General features: G+C 35.0%; 1 protein-coding gene across 1 annotated transcript in view; it reads left to right on the top strand.

The window, feature by feature from the left end:
• The window catches only part of GUCY1A2 (guanylate cyclase 1 soluble subunit alpha 2), a 344,865-nt gene that overhangs the window by 99,723 nt on the left and 230,303 nt on the right, over positions 1–14,839 (top strand). The gene's annotated exons all lie outside the window — the stretch shown is intronic.

Below are 14,839 nucleotides of genomic sequence, written 5' to 3'. Positions count from 1 at the left end.
TTCTAATATTGATTATTTGAAATGCTAGGTACATTGTACACTTGAGCGGGTAACTACCTTGTAATTCATTGACTGGAAAGAAAGATAAAAAGCTGTTAACCTTTTTTACTTGTCATGAGATGAAGTGTGCACAGTAAATCTTTTCTGTCTTTAGTTGTTTACCTGGGTAAGTGATCTAATAGATTCACAGGTCTTGTCACCAATAAATTTTGAAAATTTCCTTTCTTTTTTTGTGAATTTGAAATTAATGTGACATGTGTAATGTCTGTGTGTGTGTAATGCCTATGTGTGATGTGTGTGCACATGTGGAAGAGAGAATCTGTGTGTGTTTATGTATGTCTGATGTCCATGGCGAGGAAGAATATGCAAACAAATTTGAGTTCTGTTGTCTCCTTACAAGTAAATATGTAGAATTATGCATTGTTTAAGAGTAGGATTTTTTAAAAAATGGTGTCTTGGGTAAAATATTTGCTTTCAAAGAGCAGAATTAAAGGGAAGGCAAATTGGACAGTTGCCAAGTGCTGCATTCAATGTGGGGCTCTGCAGTGTCACTGCAAATGTAATAAATAGAGAAAATTGCATTTACCACAATTTTTTTTCAAGGAGAGAACACAGGTGGTTGCAAGTAAATCTGTGGTGTGCTCCATCATAACAGATAGTCCTTACAGTGCCCCCCAAGGAGAACTAGTGAACTGCAGGCATGTTTTGCAGAGCTGGGCATGCAAACAGGGGCATTATACCCTTCGTTCTCCTTCTCTGTTCTACCCAGAGCAGTAGTTCCTACTAAATGCTTAAAGAATGTTTAAATTATTTTATGAGAATTTAAATTTGAAGAGGAATCACATTATTGTCTGCCCATGGTACCCACTTCTCCTTGTTGGGCTTTGCTAATTTCTTTTTTTTTTTTTTTATACTTTAAGTTTGAGGGTACATGTGCACAACGTGCAGGTTAGTTACATATGTATACATGTGCCTTGTTGGTGCGCTGCACCCATTAACTCATCATTTAACATTAGGTATATCTCCCAATGCCATCCCTCCCCCCTCCCCCCACCCCACAACAGGCCCCGGTGTGTGATGCTCCCCTTCCTGTGTCCGTGTGTTCTCATTGTTCAGTTCCCACCTATGAGTGAGAACATGCGGTGTTTGGTTTTTTGTCCTTGTGATAGTTTGCTGAGAATGATGGTTTCCAGCTTCATCCACGTCCCTACAAAGGACATGAACTCATCCTTTTTATGGCTGCATAGTATTTCATGGTGTAAATGTGCCACATTTTCTTAATCCAGTCTATCATTGTTGGGCATTTGGGTTGGTTCCAAGTCTTTGCTATTGTGAATAGTGTCACAATAAACATACGTGTGCATGTGTCTTTATAGCAGCATGATTTATAATCCTTTGGGTATATACCCAGTAATGGGATGGCTTTGCTAATTTCTAAGAGCATTGCCTGATCTATCTGGCTGCTGTTTACCTCCAACCCCTTGTCTTGTCACTCTGAACCACAAGCAGTCTCATCCAGCTGCCCCAATCTTGCATCTTTTCCTAATATGCTAAGCTCCTTCTGGTTGCCACAGGGCCTTTGAATATGCTGCTTGTTTCATCTGAAATGCTCTTTCCCTAACTTTTTAAATGGCTTCATAGTGCTCAGATTTTAGCTTAAATATCAACTCCTCAGAGGGGCATTTCTCTTGCTCTATGTGAAATAGAAGTAGCCCAGTCTCAGTGCTCTGTTTACTTTCTTTATAACACTACTATCTGTAATGATTTGTTTCTTTATTGTCTTGTGTCCTCACTAAGATGTTAGTGACATGAAGGCATGGGCCTAATTGCTTATTTTATTTTTCATCTTGTATTCCCAGTTAGCTCCTAGAACAACATTTTAATTACATAATAGATTCTCATTAAATGTTTTAAAAATTAATTTAGGAATGATTGGTATTCAATTCTGCAATTTCTAGTTTGTACATTCTAATCTTTTATATCATCATAATGTTTTATTTCTGCAAGTATTTATAAATTTTATGTAAGTTGTCTTTCATGTGAAAGAGCAGACTCAGCCCAGGTTTTCCTGTGATGATGTCAGTAATCAAGATATATCTGGACTGAACCAACGAGTCAGTTTACTTAGCAGTAGATAAAAACATGACAGAACCCTGCTACGCTAATTGGCTACTTATTCTTCTTTGATGTAAATTTTGGTATACTACCTTTATCTAAAAAAAATACATATACATCTATGTTCATGTGTACTTCAAAACTGCATTTCACTCTAGTTAAAATATGGCTCATCTGGTTTAAGCACAATCTTTAAGCAGGAACATGAAGGATATCTTGAAATCCCTTCCATATTTATAATTGCTGATATTTGAGAGTTTGTACTACGATCCAGGCCCAGGGCTACCTGCTTTGATTTCTTACTTATATTTAATACTCTCAACAAACAAATGAGATAGGTATGATTTTATCAATGTGGATTAGAGAGAGTCAGTAATTTATAACATGTGTTTTACATATATAGACTGATAGACTGATAATTTGCAACCCATGAAAATTTTGGATTTTTGCTAAATAAATCTTTGATTTTTCCCGAACAAATAATAGACAGGATTGATATAACAGCTGTTGTCATTTATGTTTCTCAAAGTAGTCTTAATATTTAACCAAAAAGTACTTTATGCTTATGACTAAATTGTCAACTAAATCTTTTGTCTTTTTATGTTTAATCAAAGGAATACTTTGTAGGAATAGTGTTTAGAAAGCTGTCTTTATAATCAGAGTCACAAATTAATGTGCTGATGTTAGTGCATTTTGATCATGTCCTTTATGTATCTTATCCCCTTACTTTCCCTTGTTCCCTTTCATGGATTTTTTTTTTCTTTTCTTTACAGTGAGAGTGGCAGTAACCATGACAGATACAAATGCTGTGTATATAGAAGCTCCTCTATTTCAGGTTAGGTCCCAGAAGGCTGTTTTTCAGTTGTTCTTAAATGCAAAGTGGCTTAAGGGGTTTCAGCTTGTAATGCTCAAATGCCTCTCCAACAAGCAGTTATGAGATTTAAAATGCACAAATAGTGTGAAATCTTAAAATCAGACATAGTTCTTTTTCACTTGGTTTACATGGCTCATTTATATTAAAATTGGGTTGAACCAAGAAGCACCCTTTTTCTGTGATCTCTGGAAATAACTTAGAAATGCTTCAGTGACTACTGAATTTACAGCGAGATAATCATGTTTCCTTCATGTTCTTGAATAAACTTTTTACCTTGCCCAGGATTAAAATTAGGCAATGTTCTAGCTACATTTTACAAAGTGTTTTTTTATCTCCTGCTGATAGACTGTCAGTTGCACAATGTGGCACTTTTACATATGTTGTCGTTTTTTAGTGGTTGCCCTAGATTTTTCAACCCATATTTCCAACTAATCTAAATTCACTTTCAAATGACACTATATTGCCTCGTGGGTAGTACAGATACCTTGTAACAGAGTATGCCCAATCCCTCCCTCCCTGTCCGCTATAAGGTTGCTGCCATTCTTGTCACTTATCCATATGCTTTGATCCACAGGCTATATTCAGGCAATACATTGTTACTATTATTACTTTTAATAAAGTTGTCTATCGAGTCAGTTAAGAACAAGGAAAATACAATATTTTATTTTACCTTCATTCTTTCTCCAACTCTCTTTCTTTCTTCAAAAAGATCCAAGTTTCTGATCTGTATAATTTTTCTTCTTCCTGAATAACTTTTTTAAACATTTCCTGCAGGGCAGGTCTGCTAGCAGTGAGTTTCCTGCTTTTGTTTGTCGGAAAAGTCTTTATTTCTTCTTTACTTTTGCAGGATTGCTGTACATACAATTCTAGGTTGGCGTTTTTTTAAATTTCAACATAAAATGTTTCAGCCCACTCTGTTCTTGCTTGCATTGTCTGATCCAAGAAAAGTTGTTGATTTTCTGTTTGTTCATCTTTTTTTCTTGTTGGAAGATGGAGTGACAACTTACAAGGTCTTTACATGTTAGAACTGAAACTAGAAGTCCCTTTGTGACTTACTCTTTGTCTTTCAAAATACTTTATACTGTTGCAAAATTCCAAATACCCACGAAACATTTTTAGTCTTCTCATATTTTCAATTTTTAAAATATTATCTTTATTTATTTTCTCTTGTAATTATTTCTCTTCTCAGATTTTCAATTTTTAATATATTATATTTATTTAATTTTCCTTGTAATTATTTCCTTGTGATTATTATTTTTTATTTTTATTTAATTTTCTTTGTAATTATTTCTCTTTTTAATGTTGTATTTGTTGTATTTGTACTTACTGGACGTAGCATGGCTAGTGACATTCTTAAAATACCTCAAAATCAAACATAGAAACACCAAGCCAAGTGAAGCCTGTTTACAACATGATAAGGTAACTAAACATCTGCCTACTTGGCTGTTATCACCATTTGTTGATGGCATCAGAGTAATTCAGTAGCTGAATTTTGTTTGTCTGCATAAAAAACTTGTAAAGTAGAGTCACTTTCACATTAATTATGTACATTAGGAGTGGCACTATAAATGGATATTTGGTGGGAGTAAATGAAGGATAGTGTGACCCATTAAGTTCAAGGGCATGTCACTCAATGAAAATCTGTATAGATACTGATATCTTCATGTATGTTAAGACCCCCTAGTATATGCTCCCATAGTATTCAGTGTAATATACTTACTACACAGTTGCTTGTTTTACTTGCCTGTCTCCCCTACAAATAGATTTTGCTTTCCGTCTTACTGGCCCTCTCTCTCTTTTCTCCTTCCCTCCCTCCCTCCCTCCCTCCCTCCATCCCTCCCTCTCTCTCTCTCTCTTTCTTTTTTTTTTTTTTTTTTTTGCTTTTTCCATTACCTGATTGAAATCAATGACCCAACAAACATTAGCACTCTTTCAGTCTTTAGCCAGGTTATGCTTGATGGTTGCCGATTAATATTTAGTACTTTTTCTATGTTGTGGCTAAGGAACACTTTGGCCTTCAAGCGTAAGGTATTTTCCCCTATAGGAAATCTCTTTGGCATTTAATTAAGAATAATTTAGTGGGATAGTCTTGAGTATTTTAACTTTAATGTTGAGATGAAGCAAGTCATGCTTATAAATTTACATAGCACATTAGGTCTACACCTGTCTAGCCTCATTTAGGTAATGGATTTGTATTTTGAAGAGCTGTACTTTGATGTCTATGTGTGCTATAGTTTGAATATGGTTTGTTTGACCCCTCCAAATCCTGTGTTGAAATTTAATCCCCAGTGTGTCAGTGCTGGGAGATGGGGCTTAGTGGGAGGTGTTTGGGTCCTGGCGTTGGATCCTTCATGACTGACCAGCTTGGTGCTTTCCTCACGGTGATGAGTGAGTTCTCACTGTATTAGTTCCCATAATAACTGGTTGTTAAATAGAGGCAGGCATCTTCCCCCTCTCTGTCACTTCTATTCTCATCATGTGATCACTGCACACGGCAGTTCTCCTTTCCACTAATGGCAGAAGTAGCCTGAGGCTCTCACCAGATGCTGATGCTGGTGCCATGCTTTGTGTACAGCTTGCACAATCATGAGCCAAATAAATCTCTTTTCTTTATAAATTGTCTAGCTTCAGGCATTCCTTTATAGCAGTGCAAGAGAACTAAGACAATGTGTTTGTGTGTTTCATAGATTAGTACAAATTGTGTTAAAATATTTGATTGCTTTTATATATATATATATATATCTTTTGAAAAAAATTCCACAACATAAGCAAAACATCAACTTACATTTGTAACTGTGTATAGAATGCTGGTACTGTGTCTAAAACCAACATGTTTTCCTAGGTTTGGAAAATATCACCACAGTGTGTTTGCTGAAGGCAAATAGTTTGTGTTTGTTTGATACAAAATATTTAATTTTTATGAGAGAATCAGTGGTAGAAATCAGTATAGGTTTTTTGGAAGTAGGCAGATCAAACTCCTACTTGGCTAACAATAGTTTTCACTGATGAGTTGATTGTTCTTATGCTGTGTAGACAGAACTTTAGTCAAATAGAGAAACAGAAGGTTTCATTAAAGGGCACAGTTAACAATTTTCTTTTTATACAGTGCTGTTCTTTTTTCTTTATAGGTTGATATTTTATTTTCATTATTATAGCATCCAAGTGCTGTTAGGGCATAGAGAAATCATTTCATCTATTTCATTGACAGGATTGTGCCGAGCTTCTTCTCAAGCCTTCATAATGATTGAATATAGAGAACTGCACAGTTAAACCTCGCCCCACTGTAGTTTTCTCAAATTTAAAAGGAAAATTTAGTTCATGAGTGTCTGTAGATGTAAGATACTACAGAATAGAGATTTATACTAACCCCTGAACCTCTTAGCACTTTATTTGGTTCTGGGGAGAACATATTTTTTTAAACAAGAGAATGCTTATATGGGACAGAGGAAAAGGTTTGGCTTCAAATGGAATTTTGACCTTTTCTCCATAGATTTGTTTGAAAAATGCTGGAAAGATCCATGAAATAGTAAATGGCTCAACAAGTATTTTTAAATATTTTTTAAGTGGCAGGCAGAATTCTAAGTTGTAATGTGTATTGTATTTGAGACAATTTAATCTTATATTTTTGAGGATGGATTTGCATTGAGAACTGGTTAAAAAAAAAGATGGGAGTTGATATGAAATTTAGGTATGAATTAGTAAGAACCAGTGAGTTAATATGAGCTATAGAATATAGAGAAAGAGTTCAGGTGATTTTCAATATAAAACTTATATTGATTTTTATTTTCTTTTAGCAGCTAGTTTGTTGGAGGGATGTGGCAATGGAGTACAGATTTCCTGCAGTTTTGGATTTCTACTCAGACTAATTATTAGCAATAAACGTATTCTTCCAAATATTCTATATGGATTCAAAAATTAGAGCAAACAATTGGATGCAAGTGATTAATTGGAATACCAGAAATATCAGAGTATTTGGTTATTTTGCCATCAAAAATATAATCTAAATATGTACCATAACTTTGAATTTTATTTTAGAAATTTCTAAATTCTCAAGCTAAATACAAATTTGATATATTTATGTATAGTTTTCAATAGTTGGCTTTAAAAAGGACTTTAAAAAGCATGTATATCCAAAGCATTGTTCATGTTTGTGCACACACAAAAATAAGGTTCTTCCTTCTTGATAGTAGAACAAAAATATTAGGTGCTGTGCATACAACTTAGTATCAATTTGTGAAACTCTCAGGCCTTATATCTCTTGGGATTTTAAAATTGTAATTTACATGCAAAATCAACGTTTGGGCATTTAAAGGATAATTGTCGAATTTAAGGATTACCTAAATCCTGTGCTTTAACTTCTGCTGCTTCTGTTTATTGTTTATTTCTTTGCTAATTGTTATCTTCTCAGAGGAAGAAGCGGGGAAGAAGGAGAGCCTTCAGTACAAATTAATGTTATTACTGATCGTGTTTTGCTAAAGAGTGTAAACAAAATGATTAAAGTGGGTTTAACATGAGGTGTGGCTTTCGCATAGTTTTTGTTTTCCGTGTTCCTGGATCATCAAGAATTTTCTCTTACTTTAGGCTCAGTTTTCTAGTAGTCTTCAGTAGAAGTGGCTATTGTGGGAACTTTAAACATTTTTAATGCATTTTTATATATAGTGAGGTTAGCTCTAGGTAAAAACGTTAAATTGTACAGCTTGTATTCAGTATGTTACCCATTTTTCCTAAGAGTTTGTTTTTCTTCTTCAGGTTCCTCTTCTCCCCTTTATTCCTTCCCTTCCTTCCTCCCTCTCTTTCTTCCTTTAATACATACTTACTGAACTTCAACTATGTGCTACAATGTATGTCTGCATCTTAACAGTGGAGCCCTGGAGGAAATGTTAGTTTTCATGGACAACTAAGGGCACAATCAGATAACTGCCCATACATTCAGCGGACTGGTTTTGGTGCAAGTGTTAAGTCTCCTTCTCTCAGAGTCATTATGTTAGCTAGGGTAGGTTACATTGCTGTAACAAATGTAATCAACATGTACTAGCACAAGCAAAGTTGAAGTCTTTCTCAGGAAATAGTTCCCAGCCAATGTTTCAAATTGGGATGATGGGGGTCTGTAAGGGACCAAGGCTGATGTATGACTTCGTGGGTCTAAGTCATTTCGGCCAATGTAAGAAGATACAAAGAGTGGAGACCTGAGAACAGTATGCATAATTTCCATTCACATTTTATAGTCACATATCCAGACTAACTGCAAGGGAAACTGAGAAAAGGAATATAGGCCTGTGCCTAGAAAGAAGCGGGGAATGAATTCTGATACATGTACATTGTCATGGAGCCATAGTCATGGGTGAGCCAGAACTAACTAGTAGTTTTCACAAAGATATTCTCGTTTTAATTTAAAAACCTTAAAAATAAGTTCTATGCCTTTTTTCCTGTTTACAAAAAAATGTTCCTAGAGCTGCATAGTATACTTATTATATATATAAACAATTTAGAAGAATGCTAAATCTGCCCCTAATCACATAGCCAAGGGGATGTTATAATATTGTTGTATTTTTGGCCCTTTACATGCAATTTGAAATATAATAGGGATCATACTACATATAGTTTTGGATTTTTTATTTAAAACTAATATTTTGAGCTTTTTCCATGCCACAGATGTACGTGAAAACATTATTTACTATGGCCCTACAGATTTTTGTCATAAGGATATACTATAACTTAATTATAAATTTATTGATGGAATTCATATTTTCATTCTTTAGTGTAAGTATGTTTTTAGCGAATAACTTTTATACATAAATGCATACCTGCCTTTCTGATTATTAGCTTAGTTGACTTGGTGACTCAAAGGATATGAATATATCTATGTTTCTTAATATACACTGTTCATTTGATTTTCAAAGAATTTATGCCAATTTACCTTCCAAAGACCAGGAATGAATGTGCCCACAAAGTTGTGGGCAATTACCAGATGACCCGGAAATTTCATTCTTAGGTATTAGCCCAGAGAAAGAAGAACTTATGATCATACAAAAACCTATACTGGAATTTGCATGACAGCTTTATTCATATTGGCTAAAAACCAAAAGCAACCCAGATTTCCTTAACTGGGTGAATGGTTAAACAGCCTGTGTTACATACAGATGGAATACTACTCAGCCATAAAGAGGATGGAGCTATTGATGCATGCAAAACTTGGATGCATCTGTAGAGAATTGTGCTGAGTGAATAACGACAGCCCTGAAACGTTAGATACTGTGTGACTCAATTTATATAACATTTTTTAAATTAAAAAAAGAACAGGTTAGTGGTTGCCATGGGTTAAGGTTAGGGGGAGGAGCAAGCAGGGAGGTGTGTGATTATAAAGGGGCAACACCAGGACTCTTTGGTAAGAGAACTTTTCTGTCTCTTGATTATGGTGGTGGATATGCAAACCTACACATATGAAAAAGTTGCAGAGAATGAAAAGCATACACACACACACACACACACACACACACACAGATGAGTACCACCAGGAAAATCAGATAGATGATAGATTTTATCAATGTCAATATTGTTTCAAATGTTGTAGTACAGGTTTTAAAGGTGTAACCATTGGAGAAATGAGTAAAGGGCATCCAAGATCTCTGTTATTTCTTGCAACTAACTGCATGTGAATTTATAATTATCTCAAAATAAAAAGTTTGATTAAAATCTAGTGCACAAAATTTATTATATAGCTTATTATCTTTTATATAATAAGGTTCTGTTGTTTGATGATTTAAACTTTTCTGTAATTGTAATTAGGAAATTATCCCTTTCATTCATTCCACACTATTCCTGGCTGGTAGTTAAATGTTCTGAGACCTTTTCTTGTTTCCCTGCCCAAATTTTCTTCTTTTACTTTTTAGTAATTATTGCATATAACAGCAATTCCAAAAATATTTCTTCACCTTCTTCTAGCCTTTTTGTGGAACATATCTTCCCAAATATTTCATTGACCTATTTGTAGGGTAGCTCAGACCCCAGCCTATTTTTTACATTTTTATTTTTGTTTTCTTTAAATGTAATTGCCAAAGGATTTCTGGACCAGCCCTGGTTGATTTAGTGCCTAAAGAACTGGTCGTACCTATTTATATCCTCTTGGTCAATAAGTTATGCTGTTAAAGTGTTCTTTTATTTTATTACAAAAAGAATCTGATTTTTTTCACTTTTTTATTTAAGAGTTGCTCTAAATAGGATAATTGAGTAATGATATTCCTCACATCTTCAGTTTAAAACCCTTTATCATCCTCTCTCTCTGCAAAGTCCTTTTTTTTCTTTATTCATATGTTATTTATCACTTGTTTTTTTGTCACCGGCTCCCACTCCAATACTCCCACTCAATTTTCTGCTTTATGTATAGGTATATCCTTGTAAAATTTGTAACATTTTGCATGCATTTCACATTTACATAAATATTATTGTGCCTATATATCTTTTTAAGTAATTTAGTTACATAAAGATCTCTATTCTACATAAATTTCATGTTTGTTGAGTTCTTCAAAATATTCAACTAGAATTTTGATTAAGACTACATTATATTTATAGATTAATTTGAGAAAAATTGAGTTTTTCACTATGTTTAGTGCATGCCTAGTAAAGAAAGGTCTAATGATAAGCAGTAAAACTGATAATATCTACGTTTCCTTTCCCTTTTAAGATTTTAATGAGGGACCCCACTGCCATTTGCCTAATATCTCTTTGATGGTGCTTTTAGTATCCAGACTTTAATTATTTTTACTACATTTGGTGTACATGAACTAATATTTAGATGTGTGTTATACTACTAACACTTAAGTTTCTGTTATAATCCTAATAAAGTTCTCTCATTATTGTATTTGGATTGTGTAATTTTCATTTGCAGAAATCTGCCAGAAAGATTTGAAACTCTATTTATATCTTCTTGAGATTGTGTGGATAAACTTACATGCATAAAGATAAGAATTGCTGTGTCTCCATGCACACATATGTTTATTGCGGCACTATTCACAATAGCAAAGACTTGGAACCAACCCAAATTTCCAACAATGATAGACTGGATTAAGAAAATGTGGCACATATACACCATGGAATACTATGCAGCCATAAAAAATGATGAGTTCATGTCCTTTGTAGGGACATGGATGAAATTGGAAATCATCATTCTCAGTAAGCTATCGCAAGGACAAAAAACCAAACACCGCATGTTCTCACTCATAGGTGGGAATTGAACAATGAGAACACATGGACACAGGAAGGGGAACATCACACTCTGGGGACTGTTGTGGGGTGGGGGGAGGGGGGAGGGATAGCATTAGGAGATATACCTAATGCTAAACGACGAGTTAATGGGTGCAGCACACCAGTATGGCACATGTATACCTACGTAACTAACCTGCACATTGTGCACATGTACCCTAAAACTGAAAGTATAATAATAATAAAATAAAAATAAAAAAAAGAATTGCTGTGTCTCAGCCATAGCTAGAAGAATCCCAGACAATGAATTGTTACCCTAAAAAAAGACATCAGAGAAAAATGTCTCCTAATACAATGAATGTATTTGGGAGTAAGCAAAAAAGGATTCAGGCACAACTATGGCAAGCCATAGGTGCACCTGAAGAGGGGAGTGGAAGGGGAAGCTTTTATTTGGCAAAAAGAAGTTAATATAAGCTGCTTGGAAACAACAGTTCTTTGGTTCAGGAGGCTCAGAAATGGAGGTGGTGTCAGTTCATCAGTGGAGCTGCTGTTACTAGGCAAGTGGTCTTTTTATTTTAAATTTAAGTTCTGGGGTACATGTGTAGAACGTGCAGTTTTGTTACATAGGTATACACGTGCCATGGTGGTTTGCTGCACCCATCAACCTGTCATCTATATTAGGTATTTCTCCTAATGCTATCCCTCCCCTAGTCCCCAACCCTCTGACAGGCCCCAATGTGTGAATTTCCCCTCCCTGTGTCCATGCGTTCTCATTGTTCAACTCCCACCTATGAGTGAGGACATGTGGTGTTTGGTTTTCTGTTCTTGTGTTAGTTTGCTGAGAATGCTGGTTTCCAGCTTCATCCATGTCCCTACAAAGGACATGAACTCATCCTTTTTATGGCTGCATAGTATTCCATGGTGTATCTGTGCCACATTTTCTTAATCCAGTCTATCACTGATGGGCATTTGGGTTGGTTCCAAGTGTTTGCTATTGTGAATAGTGCCGCAATAAACATATGTGTGCATGTGTCTTTATAGTAGAATGATTTATAATCCTTTGAGTGTATACCCAGTAACCAGATTTCTGGGTCAAATGATATTTCTGGTTCTAGATCCTTGAGGAATGGGTGAACACCCACAATGGGTGAACTAATTTACACTCCCACCAACAGTGTAAAAGTGTTCCTATTTCTCCACAGCCTCACCAGCATTTGTTGTTTCCTGACTTTTTAATGATCACCATTCTAACTGGTGTGAGATGGTATCTCATTGTGGTTTTGATTTGCATTTCTCTAATGACCAGTGATGATGAGATTTTTTTCATATGTTTGTTGGCTGCATAACTGTCTTCTTTTGAGAAGTGTCTGTTCATATCATTCGCCCAGTTTTTGACGGGGTTGCTTTTTCCTTGTAAATTTGTTGAAGTTCTTTGTAGATTCTGGATATTAGCCCTTTGTCAGATGGATAGATTGCAAAAATTTTCTCCCATTCTGTAGGTTTCCTGTTTACTCTGATGACAGTTTCTTTTGCTGCGCAGAATCTCTTTAGTTTAATTAGATCCCCTTTGTCACTTCTAGCTTTTGTTGCCATTGCTTTTGGTGTCTTAGTCAGGAAGTCCTTGCCCATGCCTATGTCCTGAATGGTATTGCCTAGGCTTTCTTCTAGGGTTTTTGTAGTTTTAGGTCTTACGTTTAAATATTTAATCCATCTTGAGTTAATTTTTGTATAAGGTGTAAGCAAGTGTTCTTTTAAAAGCATCTTATACGTGTTGCTGCAGTTGTAAAGAATAACTAGTGATAAACCTTGTCATAGAAATCTGTACATACATGCAAAACATAGGTCATGAAAAGCATGAGCTGCATTAAGGACATGAAGGAATTTCTCATGGGGTTATTTTAGGAAGTTTTTGAGACAGTTCTTATCTCAGACATGTGAGCATGAGCTGCCCTCCTTTGTGCTTTCCTGGCTGTAATTTGTTTAGACCGGCCATGAGTGATTCCATCCTGGTATCTGCAACTTCACAGGGTCTTGGCTTATTTGGGCTTCTTTTTTGTCAGTGATAAGTGCTTGATCCCAATTCTCTAAGTGATATGGACTGAGTTGTGTTGCCCCCAAAAGTTCATGTGTTGAAGGCGTACCCTTCATGTAACTGTATCGGAGATAAAGATTTTAAAGAAGTGATTAAGGTTAAATGAGGTCATAATGTTGGAGCCCTGGTCTGATAGAACTGGTGCCCTCACTAGAACCTGACCATGCTACCATCTGATCTTGTAACTTTCAACTTCCAGATATGTGAGAAAATAAGTTTCTGTTGTTTAAGCCACCCAATCTATGATATTATTGCAGCTTTATCTGACTAAGACACTGTCTGACATTAGAGTGATTGTCATATTAATTAATGCTCTGGAAGATAGAATTATGAGTCACCTTTCTATTAGAAATGATTTTATAACAGTCTATTTTTGTTCTAGGGTGTTTAGGCATTAAATAAAGTAAATGAGCCATTGGTTGTATCTTTCCATGTTTGCTGACTCTTAATGAACTACATGAAATGGCAACTACTTTTTCTAGCCACCTCAGTGCCTTATATTCATGGTTAGGCATTATGCATCATTTCCTGTCTTTTCTGACACTAGGATATGAAATTATTTTGCCATGTAATTCAATTAGGTCACTGAAACACTTTGTGAGTTAGACTTCTGTAATGCAAAATAGTGTTGCTTATATATCTTCATTTTTTTTCAGAGCAGGAGTCATTTGAAGAGTCAGAACTACCTAGAAAGTAAGATAATTACACTTAATTGTTTTTTACCAATTGGCATCATACATTTTTTCCTCAAGGAGTCATGTCATAGCAATCTGATGTTTCTCCTCTCTGTTTTTTTTTTTGAGCTCTCACTCTCAGATTGAATATATTAAAGTTGTAGTAGATTTTGGACCTAAATAAAATATGTATTTTCTGATAAGTGTGGGAAAAATTTTTGTCTTTTATTTAGCTTCATTTAACATCTACCTCAGTGCCTGAAACATTTTAGGAGACTAGATGGATAGATATTTGTTGTACATTAAAAAAAGCTTTAAAAAGCCCATCGTATCAAAATTAATTCATGTAAAAATTTGAAACACTCTGAAATTGATTGTTAAGTGCTCCTCAAAGAGTAATTTTGGCAAACATCTCCAAAGAAGTTCATGAAAACTTCTGAGTTACTGAGACATAGATGTTTACTAACACAGTAATCAGTGGTTACACATTCTAAACATTTAATCAATGTAATGGAATATTGAGATAACATTATAGGAATTACACAATTCCATTATCATTGTACGTAAGGAAAACAGTGAAAACTTCTTATGATAAACACTTTCAGTATGTTACTTGTCTCCATTTTGGATGAGATACAGGCCAAGTCCTGTATATATTTTGCTGCTTTGTGGATAATTAGCAGCAGCTTTGTTCAGAAAAGGTGGAGGTAAGTGAGGAATAGGTATCAGATATCTATATATTGTTTTAATAAATTTTGTAAAACATTATCAGTAGCTCTGGCTTTGTGGCTGCTGTCAAATAAATTTGGTTACTTATAAATAACTTTAGGTTAGACTATGATAGCTATGAGAAATTTGATGGCTTTCTGTTTAGTGAAGCAGAGT

Source organism: Pan paniscus, chromosome 9, assembly GCF_029289425.2.
Source record: "Pan paniscus chromosome 9, NHGRI_mPanPan1-v2.0_pri, whole genome shotgun sequence".
NCBI classification, from domain to species: Eukaryota; Metazoa; Chordata; class Mammalia; order Primates; family Hominidae; genus Pan; species Pan paniscus.
This window is presented reverse-complemented; position numbering and strand designations above follow the sequence as displayed.